The following is a 21,255-nucleotide window of genomic DNA, read 5'->3' on the forward strand; positions in this document are numbered from 1 at the left end:
AAGAAAGCAGAACTAGGCCAGCAATAGGCTTGGGTATACACAGGATAAGAAGCAGAACTATGCCAGCAATAGGCTCTGGTATACACAGGATAAGAAGCAGAACTATGCCAATAATAGGCTCTGGTATACACAGGATAACGAAGCAGAACTATGCCAGCAATAGGCTCGGCTATACACAGGATAAGAAGCAGAACTATGCCAATAATAGTCTCGGGTATACACAGGATAAGAAAGCAGAACTATGCCAGCAATAGGCTCTGGTATACACAGGATAAGAAGCAGAACTATGTCAGCAATAGGCTCGGGTATACACAGGATAAGAAGCAGAATTATGCCAGCAATAGGCTCTGGTATACACAGGATACTAAGCAGAACTATGCCAGCAATAGGCTCTGGTATACACAGGATACTAAGCAGAACTATGCCAGCAATAGGCTCTGGTATACACAGGATAAGAAGCAGACTATGCCAGCAATAGGCTCTGGTATACACAGGATAAGAAGCAGAACTATGCCAGCAATAGGCTCTGGTATACACAGGATAAGAAGCAGAACTATGCCAATAATAGGCTCTGGTATACACAGGATAAGAAAGCAGAACTATGCCAGCAATAGGCTCGGGTATACACAGGATAAGACGCAGAACTATGCCAATAATAGGCTCTGGTATACACAATCTGGCTCTTGGTGATTCATGAACCAAACGGACCACTTCAATCATTAGTTTGACTCTTGCTTGTGGTATGTTTTTTTTTCTTTTAAGGGGGGTTCCCGCGTACCCAATCATTTCTTTTCCCCCCTAACATACACATGTATGTATGCGCATGTTGGTCATACAAACAAAAGTCGACAAGGTAAGTGTGGTTGATGAAACCAAAGATTACCGCAAAACCTGGCCACAAAAGGCTATAGATGCAGTGTATGTGCGACTTTTATTCCAGCCCCTAGGTCAGCGCCCATGGTTTAGACAATGTCCATCACATACAGGGCCTTCTTCTGATGGCTGGGAAGGGCACTGTTTCCATTAGAACCACTTAGTAACACCGTTGCAAGCCTGTGCGTATCTCTCAAAGTCTTCGGTGGCATATCCATGGATATTGAATGATAGTCCATCATTAAGATTTTTATTTGTTTTTATTTTGTATTTTATGAACATTTTAATTAAATATTTGTAATTATAAGAATGTGTTTTAAAATGCTATTGTGTATTGTTGGTGGTCTGGCACCTCTGGGAGATTTCCCTGTGTTCTCTAACAGAACTGATTGCAGGGGGCGGGAGATAGGCCAGGCGCGGACGGGCTGATGGAGGCGACAAGGGTGAATGGAGTGTTGAGGGTGGGAAATGTGTCTCGATTGGACGAACAGTTAGGGCCGGGAGATATATTGCCCTTAAATGGACTGCCGGGGGTGAGGATTGCGTGGCACTAAGAGGGATTGGTGAGGGGCAGAAACCATGCTGCACTAGGATTGAATGCTGGGGACAGGGAATGTGAATCACCTGGATATATTGCTGGGGGAGGGGTAAATGCATCGTACTGGACTGAACGGTTGAGGGGTGGGAAGTGTATCACATTTAGACGGAATGGCGGATTTAGGAAAAACTATTGCCACTAACTAACGGTACTAAAAACGACCTTTCTGCATAAGCACTCTCAACGTCTGAACTAAACACTACTACACCTCTATCGTGCCACAAACCACGCGCACTTCACAACACCCGACATGAAAACAAACCATACACAATCACTCCTCAAGATCACATGACGGATACCAACCGAAAACACACCAATGCTCAGTGACCAGTTTCTCTGAACTGAAGCTGCCAACAGCCCAACAAACCTCTCTTGCTGTTCTCCCTCTCAACCCCACCTACAGACCCCACAACCATCTTTCCATTGCAGATCCGCCAGAGCAACAAGAGGCCACACAAGTAGCGACAGTGCGCGGTACAAGACCCATGAACTTCAACATTGTATGGCTTTTTTAAAAAAAAATGTATTAGGTTTTGTTTCAAACAAGGTCTAAGCAATTTACAGGAAATCAACCGAAAATTAAACTTATATCTTTGTCAAGCATATTCAAAACAATTATAATCCAGATTTGCTTTTCAACATAAATCTCATAGATTTTCCATCCTTAGTTTGTACACATTTGCAGTGACCATATACATTTGCAATTCTTTTACCCCTCTCCCTCCCTCGCTCCCTCCTTCCTCTCCCCAAGACTCTATTTACATCTGATGAGGGTTGTGTTGCCTAGCGTTTGGTGGGTCGCCTAGCAGGTTTTGGAGACCACTTTGTTGGGGAGCTTATCATGTTACATCTCCTTCTTGAGTTGCGTGATCTGTTAGAGGGTGTCTTTTTACAGCGTGGGGTTATGGGGTTGGCTAGTCATCACATGTTAGTGTATTGTTCCTGGCATGTATTTATTAAGGAACACCATTCACGGAGTGTTACATTGTGTGGATTTCCTGTGTAGGGATGATGTTATTTTTTCCAAGCTGCATATATTGGATACTACCTTGACCCATTCTTTCTCGGTTGGGACTGTAGTGGATTTCCATTTTGTGGCTATAAGAGCCCTTGCAGCTAATAGCAGCTGCGTAGCCAGGTCTTTGACCCTCCTCCACTCGTCCTCAATTTTTTCAAATCCAAACAAGACGAGATAGGGGTCTGCTGTCCTCTGAATCCCATCTAGGCACCCCAGTACTTCGTCCCAATATACTTTAATTCGAGGGCAGCCCCACCACATGTGCCAGTAGTCTGCCGAGGATCCACATCCTCGCCAACACAGAGGACTGCATGATTGGTACATTTTGGAGAGTCTGTGCGGATCATATTGCCATCTGTTTAATAGTTTGATTGTGTGTAGTTTGTATTGGCATGAGATCGAGGCTTTAGGTGCTGCCCAACATATCTTTTCCCATGTCTCTGGGTCGATATTTTCCCCATGTCTCTCTCCCATTTTAGTCTGAGGGGTTCTGTTGTACCCTTTCCTGCTTCTATCAGTGTTTTGTATAGAACCGATATCAATCCCTTCATTTCTGCCCTAGAGTTCAATAGGGTTTCAAATGGGGTGAGTTCTCTTCTCAGTTTATCTTTCCATTCAGGTTTCATCAGGACACCTTTGATCTGCAGGAAGTGGAATGCGGACAGTACATCTATTCCCAAGGCTCCCTCTAATTCAGGGAGTGTATAAGTGAGTGTTTTTTCAGGAGCTGTCCTACCCTTTCTAGTCCCGCTTCATACCAGGATTGAAATCTCTCCACGTTGGGAATCTGATCATTAATGCCGGGGGACCACGGGTGACTCAGTGGTGATGGCCATTTGGTGATGTTCTCCATTTCCGTGCTATCTCGCCATATTTCCCATATGGTTTCTAACATCGGGTGTGCTGGGGCAGATAGTGGTGTCCATCGAGATGCACTGGGGCTCTTTTTGATTGCGGAGGTGAGGAATGAGAACTCATAATTGGACCACTTCATAGTATTTTTGTATATCTGGGAGGCCCACTCCGCCTCTTTCTTTGGGTAGTGTCAAGTTGTTGTATGCAATCCTGGCTTTTTTCCCTTGCCATAGGAAATTTACAATCGCCTGCATGACTTCTACAAAGAATTATCGTGGCATTTTAGTGGGGAGCATTTGAAAGGAGTATAGAAACCTCAGGAGACAGGTCATTTTTATTGCATTGAGGCGTCCTAGCCAGGATATGGTCAATATGTCCCACCGGGCAAGGTCCGCGTGGAAGTTTTGGAAGAGCGTTCGGAAATTGGCTTTGTATAGATCTTCTAATTTTCTTGTGACTTGTATACATAGGTACTTTAACTTACTATGTTCTATCGTGAGACCTAGCGGGAGTATCTTTCGTTGTTCATTTCCGCAGATCCCTGTAGGGGGAAGAGTATTGTCTTAGATTTATTAACTTTGAACCCCGATATGTGGCCATATTCATCCAGGAGGTACAGTGCCCTGGGGATGGATGTATTTGGGTTTGTCACGTGGAGGAGCATGTCATCGGCGTACAGTGCCATGTTATACTCCACCTGCCCTAGACGCATTCCCTCTACCTGGGTGTCTTTTCTCATTTTTTGGGCCAGAGGCTCTAATGAAAGAGCAAAGAGGATGGCTGAGATGGGGCATCCCTGCCGGGTGCCGCGTTTTAATTCAAACCATCTTGAGTATTCCCCGTTAACAGATACTGAGGCCTTTGGTGCTGTATAAACTGCTCTTATTCCCCTTCTGAGTTTCGGTCCTATTCCTACTGTGCGGAGGGTTGCTGCCAGGAAGTCCCATTCCACTCTGTCAAAAGCTTTGTCAGCGTCAACAGAGAGTAGGGCGGGCTTGTCATTCATAGCTTTGGAGGCTGCAACCAAATGGAGGGTCTTCCGCATGGTGTCGGCCCATTGTCTCCCGATTATGAATCCAACTTGGTCAAAGTGGATGAGGTGGGGCATGTGGGTCTCTAGTCTAGCTGCTAATACCCTTGTGTAAATGTTGGCGTTCACATTAAGCAGAGATATGGGCGATACGACCTGCATTGTTTGGGGTCTCTTCCTTCCTTGGGAATTACCGTTATGAGCGCTCGAACAAAGGGGTCAGGAGCTATTCCTGATTCGAGGATTTCATTAAATAGTTCGACCTGGAATGGAGTGAGGTGGGGAATGAAGGTTTTATAGAAGCCGGCTGTGTATCCGTCTTCTCCTGGGGATTTGCCCAATGTCAATCTTTTAATTGCATCCTGTATTTCCTCTTCTATTATGGGGGACTCCAGGTGGGCTGAGTCAATGGCCGCCACTTTGGGGAGGATGATGCCAGCGAGGTAATTGTCTATCCCCCTTGAGTCTGAGTCTGTCTCTGGGGTGTATAATGATTCATAACAATTAGCAAACGCTTCGGGGATGGAGGGTTTACTTGACCCCTGGTCGGGCTTGTCATCTGTTATCTCTATCACCCTGCGCTCTGCTAGTTGCATTCTGATTCTGGCTGCTAGTAGTGCGTCAGCTTTGTCACCTTTTTCATAATTTTTTTGTTTCTAAAGTTGCAGCTTACGCACTATTTGGCCATGCTCTAAATGACGGAGTTCTTCCTGTTTCTTTTTCACCTCTTGAATCTTGTTAGGGTCTGTGATCTCTCCCTCCCTGGCTTCCTTATCTAAGTGACATATTTCACACCTGAGTCTATTTTCGATTAGCGTACTTTCTCTTTTCCTCTTTTCTTCCGGGCCCCCTCCGTATGAGGACCCCCTCCAGGTTGCTTTGGCCACTTCCCATACCCCCTGTTTGGAGACCTCCCCGGTGTTGTTGGCTTTGAAGTATTCTTCAATCTCTGTTTCCAATTTGGTTTTAAAAGACAGAGTCTTTCCACAGGACCTCATTGCATCTCCATTTCCCACCTATGGTCGGTAAATGTTCCCACTGTATGTCGACTGTGACCATGTCATGATCTGACCATGTTATTGGGGTAATCTCTCTGTGTGTTGTGACGTTGTGTAACTCTTGTGAAAGGTAAATATAATCAATTTGGGTGAAAGTGTTGTGTGGGGCCGAATGGAACGTATATCCTCTCTCATCCGGGTGCATTTCCCTCCATACATCAACCACCGCATACACCTGCATAATTTTTGCATAATCATTATGGTCCCCTCTTATTTCGTTATCAGGGGCCGGGTTGCCCGCTTTCCAATCCAAGTCGTGGTTCACCCATAGATTAAAATCTCCACCTAGAACAATATTCCCAGTAGCCTCCAACATTATTTTGGGGATGGTTCTAGAGAGGGATCTGAGTTGACCCACGTTAGTGGAGTAGATTGTGGCTATCGTCGCCTCGACGTTTCCAATGGTTCCAACTACTACTAGGGCTTGCCCCTCTGTGTCTGACCAGGTTTTAGTGGCCTGGAACTCGATTCCCTTTCTAATGAGGATTCCTACTCCACCTTTACGCAGCGCTCCAGAGCCTCAAAATTCCACGCCAATAGGTTTTACCAGGATCGATCTCTCCTCCCGCTTCATGTATTTGGTTTCTTGCAAGAGGAGGATGTCAATTTTGGCTCTCTGAAATTCCCTCAATATTAGTGACCTCTTGGTTGGCGAGTTGAGCCCTTTAACATTAAGCGTCCCCACCCTCAAGGTGCTCCGTGTGCTAACTTTAACGATGGCCATCTCTATATTGTATCAAGATATTTAAAATATTAAGCTACAACCCCCTGTGTTCTGTCTCTTCAGCAAGCCTTGATACTTTACCCCCATCAGCAGTGGTTAATGATTCTGTTTTGGTCTTTACCCCTACCTTATCTTGTAACCATTCCCCCCCTCCCACCCTTTCCCACCCCACATGTGGCGACGTCCTAGCAGATCCAGTTCGATACACTGAACCAGCAACGAACCACCAGCTGGGACTGTTACCTCACGGTCCTATTGCTAAAATAACTTCCACATAATCTTGAGCCCCTACTTCCTCCCCCCCATTCAAACCTCATCTTTCAACAGTCAAGCGTAACTTTTTATGTAGGACCAAAATCAGTCAATATTCAAGTCGCCAATATAGCATGAAGTCGTTGTTGCAGATCAGGTTCACTTTCCCCCCTCCGGGGAAATGTTGCCTCTTCAATATTTTCTCGATCCCTTCACTCTCTGTCTCTTAGGACCTTGAATTCGCCATTCTCTCCCTTCTCCCCTTGGTGCATCTCCATTGTCCTTCTGCTCATGTGTCTCCATGAGCTTGGATATACATGCCTTTATTTCTCTCTCTGATTGCAGTCTGATCTTCGTGCTGTTAATGCTCAAAAGAGAGTGAGAAGGGGTATCCTCACCTGTATCGGGTGTCTCGTTCCTTCAGCCATTTCGTCAGGGGGCCACACATCCTCCTAAGAGCTAGCGCCATGGCGGATAGGTCCTAGTATATAGGTATTTGTGCTCCATTAAGACCGATCACACCTCAGCGCCTTGCTTTTTCGAGAATCGTAGCCATGTCCTGACATCGATGGAAGTGGGCCAGGACCGATCTTGGGCCTCCCGGCAGGCTTCCTGCTTTGTGGATCCGTTCGGTCCGTGGTTCGTCGATTGGGTCATCGGCCGCCAGGAGCCCGATGATGATGTGAAGCGTTGTTTTTAAGTCCTCTTCTGTTTCACCCTCCCGTTTCCGGAATTCCAAAAAAGCGCAGGTTGTTGCGTCTCTCTCGATTTTCCAAATCGTCAATTTTTAACCTGCACTCTTCCTCTCTCTGCTCGAGGTCTGTTATTCTGTGTTCCAGCTGTGTTTCCAGGGTATCTATTGAGGCTTGATTATTTTCTACCCCATCCAGCTTATCCTCGATCTTGTCCATGCGTTGAGTAATCTTATCAATTTTGCCACCTATATTGGCCCCCATATTCTTTATCTCAGTTAACAGAGCTGCTATGTTGCCTTTTGTGGCCGCCGTTTCGCTGTGTGCTGTTGCTTCGGTTGCCATCATGGGGGCAACGACGTTGTGAGCAGGGGCAGCGTAGGCGTAAGTAGCTAGATTTTCTTTGCCTGCATATATTCAGGAAACTTTCCCGCTATCGCTGTTGTAAGTTCCGCGTGGGTGGGGTGCAGGGGCTTCATACCTGGGCTAAATTGTGTGCTCTTGGGTTTCTATTTGTTCTATGTCCAGGATGCCCCTTCCACTTCTGTGTAGCAGGCTTGCTGCGCTGTCTTCTTTGGAAATGGTCCTTGCGGCTAGCGTGATCTTCAGATCAGAGGAAGAACTGTGAGATGTTCCTGTGATGTCGGCTGTAATATGTGTTGGGTCACCTGAGGAGGCACACGCCCCTGTTACGGGGGCCCAACCCTCAGTCCTGGTGGCCTTTTGCTGGTTTGGTGAGTTCGGAGTGGGGTGCTCTTTCTCTCGCTGGGTGGTGGTGCCTTGTGGGGGGCATTTTTTAATGGGAGTTGTATGAGTTTCTTGAGGCGACTGTGCACTCTTTTTTAAGATATGAGTAGTAGGTGGGTTGCCCTGTTGGTGTAAGCTTCTCTTTCATTCCATATAAGGGCAATGTGGTTTATGGCACTCAGTGGGTTTCCTTTATTTGACGCTGTTCTGATGTATACCCTGCACTCGTGGGTACTGTTCTCTGGGGTGTGGGGAGCTGCCTCATCTAGGGGGGGGAGCCGTGTTGTCTCTTACTTTTACGGGTTCGCCCGCATCTGACAAAGGCCTTTGTGTGGCCCCCTCCAGCAGCTGCCACCAAGAAAGCACGAGCCCCGCGAAGGTCCCTCCCACTGCTTTAGCTAGCGGTCTCCGTGCTGGGAACGCCGCGCTGAAGCCCTCCGGCCAGTTGTTATTGTGTGTGTGCAGCAGGGGAGGGCCGGAGCAGCGCGGCTCTTACCGGTGCTTTTCTCTGGCCCAGATGGGCTCTGTGTCCCACTGCGGCGGCTGTGTCTCTTCGTTCCGGGGGGGGCGGGCATCCCCTCGAGAGTCCCCTGCCTGATGTGCGGGTCGGGCCGGACGCCCTTCAGATCTTCCGGGCGTTGCTCAGGCGGCCCCTCTTGGCCTGCTGATATGAGCGCGGCTTCACGGAGGCTTCTCCTGCCTCTGCTTGATCTCGTTGTGGGCCCAACTTTGGTTGGTAGTTTTTATGAGTTTTCCGATTCCGATTTTCGTTGGGATTTCTCCTGCTGGTGGGGGGGTGGGCTTCACACAGCCCTTACTTCGTTGTCATTTCCGTGGGGGGTCGCCGAGCGGGGGCTCAATCCGCTTTAAAGACCTGCGGGTGCGGAGCTTACAATGGTGATGCTGCACATCCGTGCGCCCCCTGGTGGCCGATATTGTATGGCTTTTTAACCAATTTTTCAGATATCAGTGCTGTAAAATGCACCATTTCGACAAACGTTGATGGGAGAACCACCTTAAACCTCTGATGTGGTTCTGGCTGGTTTGTTGCACTCACTCCAGTGTATTCGGAGAAAACCTGTACGCCTTTAAAGATTCACCAGCCTTCACTCGTTTCAAATAGTCGAGATTTAGGGAATAATAATAACATGTGAAATGATGTCAAGAATGAGGGAATCTGTGAAAGGATGTCAAGAATGAGAGAATCTGTGAAGTGATGTCAAGAATGAGAGAATCTGTGAATTGACGTCTAGAATGAGAGAATCTGTGAATTGACGTCTAGAATGAGAGAATCTGTGAATTGACGTCGCGATTGCAGGCATCCCTTTTCCGGTCCTAGGGATTGAAACATTGAAGCACTGCATGCAGACCTGGTAGATGTTGGCTGATGAGTCCGAGATGTGAAATTGCAGGTCAATGGCGCGGTTACGCCGCAAGACCACGTGACGCATGAGTGAAAGCCCAGAAGCAGATATGAATCTGGGCTGGGGGCCATGAGCAATGGGAACTTCACCCTGAGTCCCCCGTGCTAAATGAGGCGTGCAGCATATCACAATGTGGATTTCAATATATGGCGGGACTTAATATTTCATGACTCTGCGACTCGCCTGCAAAAAGGTTCGGGCCATAAATCAGCGCTCCAGGTGCCACGCGTCTGAGCGGTGCAGAGGTCTGTGGGCGACGGCAGAGCCTCGAGTCATTGGGAGCGCAAAGGAGTGAGGCAGGGCATTCTGCTGTGGAGTGGGCGAGGGCAGGCGGTGAGACATGTTCAGAAAAGTGGCAATGGGAGAAAGGTGGGGTGTGGAGGAGAAAGGGGTCCGGGACCATAAAGAAAAGAATCTAGGAGCGGGTTGCGAGCAGCGGCGGAGGCAGCCTTTGATGGCAGATCAAAGCTGGCACCTGGGAGGTACTGGCAAGGACAATGGTGGCCGATGAATACTTTTTGTGGGGGGCGGGGTAGCGGTATTCTTAGCATCTTCATTAACAGACCATCCATTCATTTTATTTTATTTTTATTTTTTATAACGCGCCAACTTGCCCACAAGCCTCAGAGCGTTACCATAAATAAAACATATACTTATAACATAGCACAATGTAAATACAGACATACAACACAAGATAAAGAACTACACAACAGATCAGTCCATTACAATTCTTACACTCGTGGTGGCTGACAGCTTTCCCAAAGTGTTTCAACAGCTCAGAAAGAATGGGAGATTACTACAGCCACAGCCAATGACAATGCAGTCTGAGCCACCTGCCAGGGACCATTCCTCACTTTGGACCATCAGCAAAAGTCTAAGATCCTGGGTTCTAAATTAGTTCATGCACACTCAAAACTCCTGTGCACCCGCACACACGCTCCATTTGACACTAAAACGTACTAGTGAGTCTTCTGGAGAGTCTTCTCTTGGAGCAAGAAGGCTGCGGAAACAGTGTACCGGGAGGACTTGAACAAGTGGGGCGCTTTCCCGAGGGTCTCAACTTGGTTGCTTATCAATATGGGGCCAGTGTGCCGGCCATACAGGCTGATGTGCTTATCAACATGGGGCCAGCGTGCCGGGCCATACAGGCTGAGGTGCTTATCAGTATGGGGCCAGCGTGCCGGCCATACAGGCCGATGTGCTTATCAATATGGGGCCAGTGTGCCGGCCATACAGGCCAATATGCTTATCAATATGGGACCAGCGTGCCCGTCATACAGGCCAAGGTGCTTATCAATATGGGTCCAGCGTGCCGGCCATACAGGCTGATGTGCTTATCAATATGGGGCCAGTGTGCCGGCCATACAGGCCGATGTGCTTATCAATATGGAGCAAGCGTGCCAGCCATGCAGGCCGAGGTGCTTATCAACATGGGGCCAGCATGCCGGGCCATACAGGCCAATTGCTTATCAATATGGGGCCAGCGTGCCCAGCCATACAGGCCAATGTGCTTATAAATATGGGGCCAGTGTGCCAGCCATACAGGCAATATGCTTATCAATATGGGGCCAGCGTGCCAGCCATACAGGCCGAGGTGCTTATCAATATGGGGTTAGTGTACCGGGCCATACAGGCCAATGTGCTTATCAATATGGGGCCAGCGTGCCCAGCCATACAGGCCAATGTGCTTATCAATATGGGGCAGTGTGCCCAGCCATACAGGCCAATGTGCTTATCAATATGGGGCCAGCGTGCCGGGCCATACAGGCCAATGTGCTTATCAAAATGGGGCCAGCGTGCTGGGCCATACAGGCCAATGTGCTTATCAATATGGGGTCAGTGTGCCCGGCCATACAGGCCGATTGCTTTTCAATATGGGGCCAGCGTGCCCGGCCATACAGGCCGATTGCTTATCAATATGGGTCCAGCGTGCCGGGCCATATAGGCTGAGGTGCTTATCAGTATGGGGCCAGCGTGCCAGCCATACAGGCCGATGTGCTTATCAATATGGGGCCAGCGTGCCAGCCATACAGGCAATATGCTTATCAATAGGGGGCCAGCGTGCCAGCCATACAGGCTGAGGTGCTTATCGGTATGGGCCCAGCATGCCGGCCATACAGGCCGATGTGCTTATCAATATGGGGCCAGTATGCCGGCCATACAGGCTGATGTGCTTATCAATATGGGGTGAGCGTGCCGGCCATACAGGCCGATGTGCTTATCAATATGGGGCCAGCGTGCCGGCCATACAGGCCAATGTGCTTATCAAAATGGGGTCAGTGTGCCCGGCCATACAGGCCGATTGCTTTTCAATATGGGGCCAGCGTGCCCGGCCATACAGGCCGATTGCTTATCAATATGGGTCCAGCGTGCCGGGCCATATAGGCTGAGGTGCTTATCAGTATGGGGCCAGCGTGCCAGCCATACAGGCCGATGTGCTTATCAATATGGGGCCAGCGTGCCAGCCATACAGGCAATATGCTTATCAATAGGGGGCCAGCGTGCCAGCCATACAGGCTGAGGTGCTTATCGGTATGGGCCCAGCATGCCGGCCATACAGGCCGATGTGCTTATCAATATGGGGCCAGTATGCCGGCCATACAGGCTGAGGTGCTTATCAATATGGGGTGAGCGTGCCGGCCATACAGGCCGATGTGCTTATCAATATGGGGCCAGCGTGCCGGCCATACAGGCCAATATGATTATCAATATGGGCCAGCGTGCCGGCCATACAGGCCGAGGTGCTTATCAATATGGGGCCAGCGTGTCGGGCCATACAGGCTGATGTTCTTATCAATATGGGACCAGCGTGCCGGTCATACAGGCCGAGGTGCTTATCAATATGGGTCCAGCGTGCCGGCCATACAGGCTGATGTGCTTATCAATATGGGGCCAGTGTGCCGGCCATACAGGCCGATGTGCTTATCAATATGGAGCAAGCGTGCCAGCCATGCAGGCCGAGGTGCTTATCAACATGGGGCCAGCATGCCGGGCCATACAGGCCAATTGCTTATCAATATGGAGCCAGCGTGCCCAGCCATACAGGCCAATGTGCTTATAAATATGGGGCCAGTGTGCCAGCCATACAGGCCGATGTGCTTATCAATATGGAGCAAGCGTGCCGGCCATACAGGCCGAGGTGCTTATCAATATGGGGTTAGTGTACCGGGCCATACAGGCCAATGTGCTTATCAATATGGGGCCAGCGTGCCCAGCCATACAGGCCAATGTGCTTATCAATATGGGGCAGTGTGCCCAGCCATACAGGCCAATGTGCTTATCAATATGGGGCCAGCGTGCCGGGCCATACAGGCCAATGTGCTTATCAAAATGGGGCCAGCGTGCTGGGCCATACAGGCCAATGTGCTTATCAATATGGGGTCAGTGTGCCCGGCCATACAGGCCGATTGCTTTTCAATATGGGGCCAGCGTGCCCGGCCATACAGGCCGATTGCTTATCAATATGGGTCCAGCGTGCCGGGCCATATAGGCTGAGGTGCTTATCAGTATGGGGCCGGCGTGCCGGCCATACAGGCTGATGTGCTTATGAATATGGGGCCAGCGTGCCGGGACATGCAGGCTGAGGTGCTTATCAGTATGGGGCCAGCGTGCCAGCCATACAGGCAATATGCTTATCAATATGGGGCCAGCGTGCCAGCCATACAGGCAATATGCTTATCAATATGGGGCCAGCGTGCCAGCCATACAGGACGATGTGCTTATCAATATGGGGCCAGCGTGCCAGCCATACAGGCAATATGCTTATCAATATGGGGCCAGCGTGCCAGCCATACAGGCTGAGGTGCTTATCGGTATGGGCCCAGCATGCCGGCCATACAGGCCGATGTGCTTATCAATATGGGGCCAGTATGCCGGCCATACAGGCTGAGGTGCTTATCAATATGGGGTGAGCGTGCCGGCCATACAGGCCGATGTGCATATCAATATGGGGCCAGCGTGCCGGCCATACAGGCCAATATGATTATCAATATGGGGCCAGCGTGCCGGCCATACAGGCCGAGGTGCTTATCAATATGGGGCCAGCGTGCCGGCCATACAGGCCAATATGATTATCAATATGGGCCAGCGTGCCAGCCATACAGGCCGATTGCTTATCGATATGGGGCCAGCGTGCCGGCCATACAGGCCGATGTGCCTTTTATTCACACGTCAATTAAGTGATCTTTTCAAGCTGGTGCCAACCCTGGGAAAGGAAGGAGATATACACTTGCAATGAGGTGGGGGGGCGCAATCCCCGTCACTCCACCTGGCTGCACTACCGGGTGTGAGGACGAAAGAGGAGAGGCATAAGCAGAAAGAAGCACAGTAGGAGAAGTTGAGGGGATAGAAGCAGAGCAGAAGAACTGAGGAGGTAGCAGATATGCGATAGAGGAGAGGGAGGGCAGTATCAGAGAGGAAAGAAAGACTAGAAGATTGGGGGAGGAGGGGCAAACACAGCCGTAACCAGCGGTGAAAGAAACGGGTGGGCAGGGTTGAAACAGAGGAAAGGAAGGAATTGGCCAGCATTGATAAAATGATCGAGAGAAATAACCGGAGACAACAGAGAAGAGGTTTGAAACACTACCTTAACCTGCCAAGCTGTTTGGGGCTCACCGGTGGTGTTGCGCTTTTTACCCTGCTTGGATTGAGGCCTTTCTAAATGTCTAACCTTCAGGCTCTGATCGCTAGAGCTTGAGGGTGCAGTGCAATGTATCGCGACAGCCCGCAGTAGCTCTAGGGCTCTGGGGGTCAGGGGTATAGCCCCCTGTACCTCATTTTCCCCAACCAGGGCCCTCGCCCGGCTGCGAGAAAGCACCAAGTGGCTGGCAGCATCGTCTGCTTCAAGGGGCACAGTCACCGTTGGACCCTGTCCACATGGCCACCGAAAACCTGTGTATAACACAATGTATTCTGAACAACTGGACATTGTGTGGCATGGCCGTGTACGCTCTTGGCTCTGGCCATCTACACTGAGGGTTGCAGTCTGCCTTGACCAGTAGAATCGACATCTCTGTGCTGCGAGAAAAAGGTCCTGCGAGAGAAAAGCTACTCAGTTTGGGGGCTAACTCTTGGAGTTGCTGGGCCATCATCGCGTGTATATAAATTAAGGCCCCTGCCATATTTGTGTCATTACCACCTGACCTAAGGAGCAGTGCGGCATGCTTGCTCTTAATACTCTTTTGTGGCAGATCTTCACACCGTATTTTGTTCATATATAGCATTAGTTGGGACCAAACCTGGGTTCACTTACTGGACCTGAATAACCTACAAAGCTCAGCCTTTTGGTGAACTTTGAAGCATCCAATATTTTAAGGTGATTCCTAGTTTGGCCATATAGGCTTTCCAAGGCGAAGTGTTAGGAGAGGAGTGTCCATTGCCCTCACACCGTGGGCCCTCCTATAGTCCTATGAAAGAACACTGCCCCCTTACATGCCACACAGGGAACCCCCCACTGTGAAGGAAGGTGGGTGCATAGCCTGGGGTGGACTGTTTATAGGGATCGCTGGGGATTTCCCAGTAGGCCTCTGCCCCCCGGGCCTCTTTTCTGTGATAACCTATCTTATTTTCAAATGTTCTCACAGGAAAAGGGTTGGGCTTGCTGAAAATTTGTACCATGGGGTCACTTTGAAGATGATTTCCGCGGCCTCTTTGGGTTCCTGGTTCCCCCCCCCCTCCCCGGTACATAGCCCATGCGGTCTCAAGGTCAGCGGCTCCAGGCCCTCCACATCTGGCCTTGCAGCTTCTCTGAAGGCCACAGTTTCCCACAAGAGGTTGGATTCGCCAGAGGAATCCACTGAATAGGGTCAATGATTGAGCTGAATAAAGCGCAAGGGGTACAGAGGCTCCCCGCTTTGACAAAGCACAGACATCTCTGCATCAGAGGAAGAAACTGGAGGTGCCTGTCTTCCCTTTTATTTTCATGAGGTGACCAGAGCCATGGAACATTAAAAATAGGGGTGACTGGAAGAAGGAAGGTTCCTAAAGTCCCCATATGCACACATGATTTGCAGGTAGGAGAGACTCGATCGGAGGAGCCGCCTTCAATGCAAGGAAGACACGGGCACCAGAAAGACAACTGGGAACGAGGAGGCCATGGGAGGTAGAAAAAGGTGTGGAACTCGTGGGAGCCCTCATAGCCGAGTGACAAAGAGGAGAACTCAGAGAGAGAACAGGCAAAGTATTGCAGAAGGAGCCTCGCGCAGAGAGTGTGTCAGAACGTGAGGTGGAGAAGAGATGAGGGAGAGATGGAAGACGAGCCATAGAGAGAACGCCAGGAGGAAAGGATTTCCTGGAGGCTGAGGACCTCAAGGGAGGTGAAGAGGTTGGAGGCAAGGATGGGATGTACCCTGAACGTGGGGAAGCTGTTGAGTGTCCTCAGGGCCGGCCTTCGGGACAGCAGCATCCTGGGTGAATAGGCGCCCCCTGCCCCACCGCGTCCCTTGACAACAGGGGGCGGGGCCAAGATGAGGCAATTTTTTTAAAAACATTTTTTTTTACCTCCTCACTTCGGCGAGGAGGTAATGATATGAATGGGTGCATTAGCACCCTATTGTTGTTAAATGCAGTCTACTGCCGTGGGCGTATTGAACAACAATGAGGCGCCTGCCACTCCTTCTGCCAACACGCCAGCTCGGGGGAGCCTTTCAAAGACTACCCCAAGCTGGCGCGATTGGGGGCTAATGGCGCCTTTTGCTATCAATAGCGCCCATGGTGGAGGGGCGTACCGAATCACAATAGGGTGCTGAGCACCCTTGTCACCAAATGCACCCCCCGCCGCGGGCATATCCAACAGCAACAGCGTGCCTTCTCCCACCACGCCAGCTCGTGGGAGCCCTTGAAAGACTCCCCCAAGTTGGCGCGGGGGGGGGACTAAAGGCGCCTGAGTGTCCTGGTAAGAGAGGGGGCGAGGGATCTATTGACCTGTACGCTGGCACATTTGGTCCAAAGATCCAGTGACGATCTAAAAGACAAGGTGCGTCATTTGAATTGTATTGAGCCCCAACTCCCAGGAACAGTTTAAGATGTTCCAAAAGAAGGACCACATGAGGCTTACAAGACTCAGAGAGGGAGAGTCTTGCCTCGGGTGGATAGCTTAGGGGCAATGCGCTCGCCTTGGAAGCAAGACGACACAGAGCACCACAGGTTCGATCCCCGGGTCCGCGCTTAGAAACCTCTGGGTATTAAGCGCGTTATAAATAACCTATCATGTCAGAGTAGTCATTTGAACATAATTTTCGGCAATGTAGTCCCAAGACACAGTGACAGTTTAAGAAAGACTAAAAATCCCAAGAGCTATTTGAGTTGCATGCTGGCAAAAGGGTCGAAGGGCCTATTGGCAGTCTAACATGGTAAGAATGAGTAATTTGTATTACATGCAAGAAAATATAGTCCAAGGACCTGGGAGACTTTTAAAAGAACTGCAAGACTAACGAGTCGTTTGAGTTGCATGAAACCATATGAGGCTTAGAGCAGTCAAAGGACGGACAGAGTGAAGAGGAATTAATGGTGCACACTGGGACATGCAGTCCATGCATCCAAAGACAGTCTAAGAAGGACTGAATTAGTGAAGAATAATTTGAGTCGCATGCTGGGAAACGTGGTATGAGGCCCAGCAACAGTCTGAAATGTACTTAAAGAGTAATTTGAGATGCATTCTGGGATGTGTGGTCGAAGCGCCCAGCAATACTCTAAGAAGGCCTGGAAACGTGAGTAATTATTTGAGTGACTTTCTGGGAAGTGTGGTTCAAAACCCCATCACTGCCTAAAAGTATTAAAAGAGTTAAGACAAGAAAGGACCAGAAAACAAGCCTTCTCTGCCTCCGCCCCAATGCTATGGAACCTCCTCCTCGTCAGCATCAGACTCGCCCTAACGCTCCTACAATTCAGAAAAGAACTCAAGACCCACCTCTTCAAGGAGTCTCAACTCCTCAACACCTAGGCCATCACATCACCCTGCGTGCCACCTGACCTGCTGGACGCACTCCACCCCTATCCCCCCCACCACCCGGTACAGCTGTACCCCTATTCTTTGCCCCTCTCTACCCTACCATCCGCTGTATATCTGTTCTGTTGTTACCACTGAAAAACACTCTGTTATGTATCTGTATTGCTGTATACCTCTGTAAAGCGCTCCGTTGCTTCTCGAAGCTAGGTCCGTGCTCAATACATACCATAATAATAACAATAATAATAATAATAATAATTAACATAGCGTAGTAACTGGTCCTCCTTGTATTGGCCTGCCAAGTGTCCCGTCCTTTATGTAAGTCAGTCAGTTTTATTCTGGTCTTTTTGTAGGGGCCTGATGCCCAAAGGCTTGAGGCGCCGAATAAATAAATAAATAAATAAATAAAATTAAGAAGCCAGTTGAAGTGAAGGCTGGAATGCTTAGTCCAAGAACTGCTAAACGACTTTGGGAAAACTGACAGGCCACACCAGGAAGACTGATGGAGATCACAAAAGCTAGTGAATGCATGGCGAATGACAGCGAAAGACAGACCTGCGGAGGAGTCATTGGCAGACTAACAGAGGTCTAACCTATCTCTTCATCTCGATGAGTTGAACTATTTTGAAATGCTGAAAAAAATCGAACAAAAAGAAATATCCTTCCGGATCATTAAACAGGAAATAACCACACTGTAAGCTCCCTGTTGTGGAGTGTCAAGGTGCCTGGTCTGTTAAGGCTGCAGCGGTGTCCTGGGGAGGATCAGAAGTCATGAGTTCTTCTGGAGTGGTTGGAAGCCAGTGGACTGACATTGGGCTGGAATGACATGGTCATGACATGAGTGACTATGTGAAGGGTCAAAGGTTACTTCTTGAGCCCACAGGCAGCATACTCCCATGGCTAGGAGTAGACAGTGTGTGCTTCTCCACTGCACCCAGGCGCACCATGCTTGGCAATCGATGAACCTCATCCGTGCCAACAAGAGCTACCAGCCTTCCTTGGTGGAGGAAACAGTTTGAGCCCAGGGTCGGACTGGGATAAGAAATAGACCAGGTCAACCAAATAAAAGTGGCCCACCCCTCGCCTCACGACCCTTGACCTCTGATGACATCACTGGAAGTGATGTCATTTGACCCCACCCCAAAGTGACATCCCGAGAAGCGATGAAACACAACCTTTCACCCCTTGACAAAACAGGAAGTGCCATCAAATAGCATTGTTCCTAAGTACACTAAATTACTGTGAATGCAAGCAGACGTCCAAAGCCAAATGATATGTTATTGTATAGCACTTACGCGTAATCTCTTGTTTTATAGAACAAATATGCATACAATATCACCCAACCTGTGTCGGTACTCATTTATCGACCTAAGAAGGATGAAAGGCTTTTTGAAAAAAAAAAAAAAAAATAAATCAAAAGAAATATTATTTTTTTTTTTCTATTTTTTTTTTCTACAAACCGGCCCAGGCATGGGCAGAAACCGGTCCCCACTCCCCAGGGGCCAAACCGACCCTGTTTGAGCCTACTGCTTACAGCTGTAACAAACCAGTGAGGCACCAGCTCTGGAAATCAAGGGCCAGAGTGAGTTTGAATCTGGCAGAAGCCTCTCTCAGCAATGAGGAGGGCTTTGCTGTGACAGGTACTTTGGTCATCTGATGTACAGTAATTGTCAGCGTTTGCCGCAAATACGCGCGACCCTCCACAGAGAATGGACAGAGAAATAAATTGTTCTATGGGGTGGTGTCCACTCATGAGGGTCTTCAACCACATTTTAGCTCTCAGTGCCTTCAAAGAGGAGAATTAACCATAACAGTCTGATCCCACCTACAAGGACAGTCTGGCACCGAAATGCTGAGCAATTCTCTGACCAAGAGTCCCAACAGCACCCCAAGTCATGTGTTTCTGTCATGTTGGGCATCACAGGTAAGGTGTGGCTGAAGTGAAGCAGGTCTCTAAGCACAGAGCTCACATACTCTATATCTGCATTAACTGTACTAAGATTGAAGCCTGTAGGCATTTTAACATTTGCCAAGAGTATGATGGACGTTCTGCTGAGAAGAAACACAGCCATATATCCTGTTACATGGATGTTCTCCAATCACTGGGGTCTACAATCATGTTTTATGTCTTCTTACCAATGCTACCTGAGGAGAAACTCTATCTGCATACCAGTCTAGTTCATTAATGTAATTGTACTTTCCCCACACTGGTCAAGGGACAGCGTGGATCACTGTCGGCAGCACTGTGTGGAAATCCATCTTGGTTTAACTATCACAGTGAGCAATTGCTGGCAAGATGGAAGATGAAGTCGATTGGAGACGCGCCAGTGGTGGTGTCAACCTCCGGGAGAAGTCCACTTGCCTCAGAAAATATTTGCAGTTACAGGGAGAGGGTGAAACCAGTCAGCCGTAGGCCAAATGGCATGTTTACTGTTTCATGTTCACAATCCTGCAGAAGTATCTTTGAGGTCACTCGCCCATTAGAAACACCAACCTTGTGGCCAGGAGAAAGGGGTTGATGAACATTTCAAGGAGGTTGCCAGAGAGATTCTCAAGCTCATATACAGCCAGCCTGGAAATGCCTTTCTTGGGGTTCGTCTCATCCTACTATGGTAGGGTGACCCTACCAAGTCCCTTGTATCTTATGGATCTTCTGGCCTTAGATTTCTGGGTGCTGTCCCATAAAGAGCCAACCACGGCATCAGCAGAGGAGGGGTCAGGAGCTCTGAGGCACCTCTACCCAGAAAACGCAAGTGGAGAGGTTATGGACAATGAGGCACACTTTTACCAACAGTGGCTTCCATTTACATATTTATTAATTTATTTATATTTATATAGCGTGCAAGCAGCCCAGGGGCATTGAGGGGCTGTTACTTGCAATAACTTAGTTACAGGGTACAGGCATGATAGCGGTTGTTGATACATTATGAATACTACAAAACATCATACTGTTGTTACAGATATTGCATATGATAAGTATTCATGCTGATGTGTCAGGCCTTATGTGAAGAGGGTGGTTTGGGTAGTTTGGGCCTTTGGGCCTCCAAAGTTTTCTACATTTTAGCAGGCCTAGAGGCATTTTAAGGCCTTTTTCAGGGGTGTACGTAGCACTGACTTGTACAGCAGCCCCCAAGCAATGCTTTTGGTACTGCTGCAATTAGGGCTGGGCTGGAAACCAAAAGTGGCCTTGGAAAAGATTTTCAAAAGCAAGCCTAAGCCCTTCCCCTTAAGAAAATGTGGAAATTAAATAGACAACCATACACAAGAGGCCCTTGATGGAGAGGCCTTCTAGGACATCTCCAGAGTTCCCTGTTGGTAAGTCCACTCCTGGGGGTAATGCACCAACATAGAGAGAACTCATCACTACCAACAGCACCATTAACATTCACCTTCTTTACCGCCCCAGACTCCCAAGATAACATCATCCACATCCTTAGCAATAATATCAAAAGCTCCACCAAAACCCTTCTACTAGGAGACTTCAATCTCGGATTCAATGATACCAAGGACAAATCCGCAACCACCCTCACCAAGGAACTTAATGACCTGGGCTTCACCCAAAAAGTAGAAAGTCCTACCCACGCCAAAGGCCGCATTCTTGACTGGAGATTGCAGACCATAACTGCCTCTCCACTATCACCTCTAACTCCTCTCTGCCCTGGACTGACCACAACTGCATCGAGTTCTCTATTCCTATCACCAAAACCACAAAGCCCTGACCCCTGCTAGCGCTGCACAAGTCAGAAGCAAAACAAATCTCACAGAGGACAACCTGCGCCCATACCTCAATACCACCAAGCTAGCTCCCCCATTCGCTAATGACCCCAATATCCTAGCAGACATCTACAATGATGTCATTACCAAAGCCATTAACGAAATAGCAACACTTGAATGGAAAAAAGAGAAGAAATCCCTACACACCAACTCCTGGTTCACTGAAGAACTGCACTCAATATGCTCCCACAAAAGAGCCGCACTAAAAAACTGGCAATCCGACCCCTGCACCAGCACCAAAAACGATTTCAATCTAATCTCCCAC

The 21,255-nt window shown here is 49.0% G+C and overlaps 1 protein-coding gene across 1 annotated transcript in view; it reads right to left on the minus strand.

Moving 5' to 3' along the window:
• The window catches only part of GRIK4 (glutamate ionotropic receptor kainate type subunit 4), a 2,031,531-nt gene that overhangs the window by 1,702,224 nt on the left and 308,052 nt on the right, over positions 1-21,255 (minus strand). The window lies entirely within an intron of this gene.

This window comes from Ambystoma mexicanum, chromosome 9 (assembly GCF_040938575.1).
Source record: "Ambystoma mexicanum isolate Mex_15411 chromosome 9, UKY_AmexF1_1, whole genome shotgun sequence".
Lineage (NCBI taxonomy): Eukaryota > Metazoa > Chordata > Amphibia > Caudata > Ambystomatidae > Ambystoma > Ambystoma mexicanum.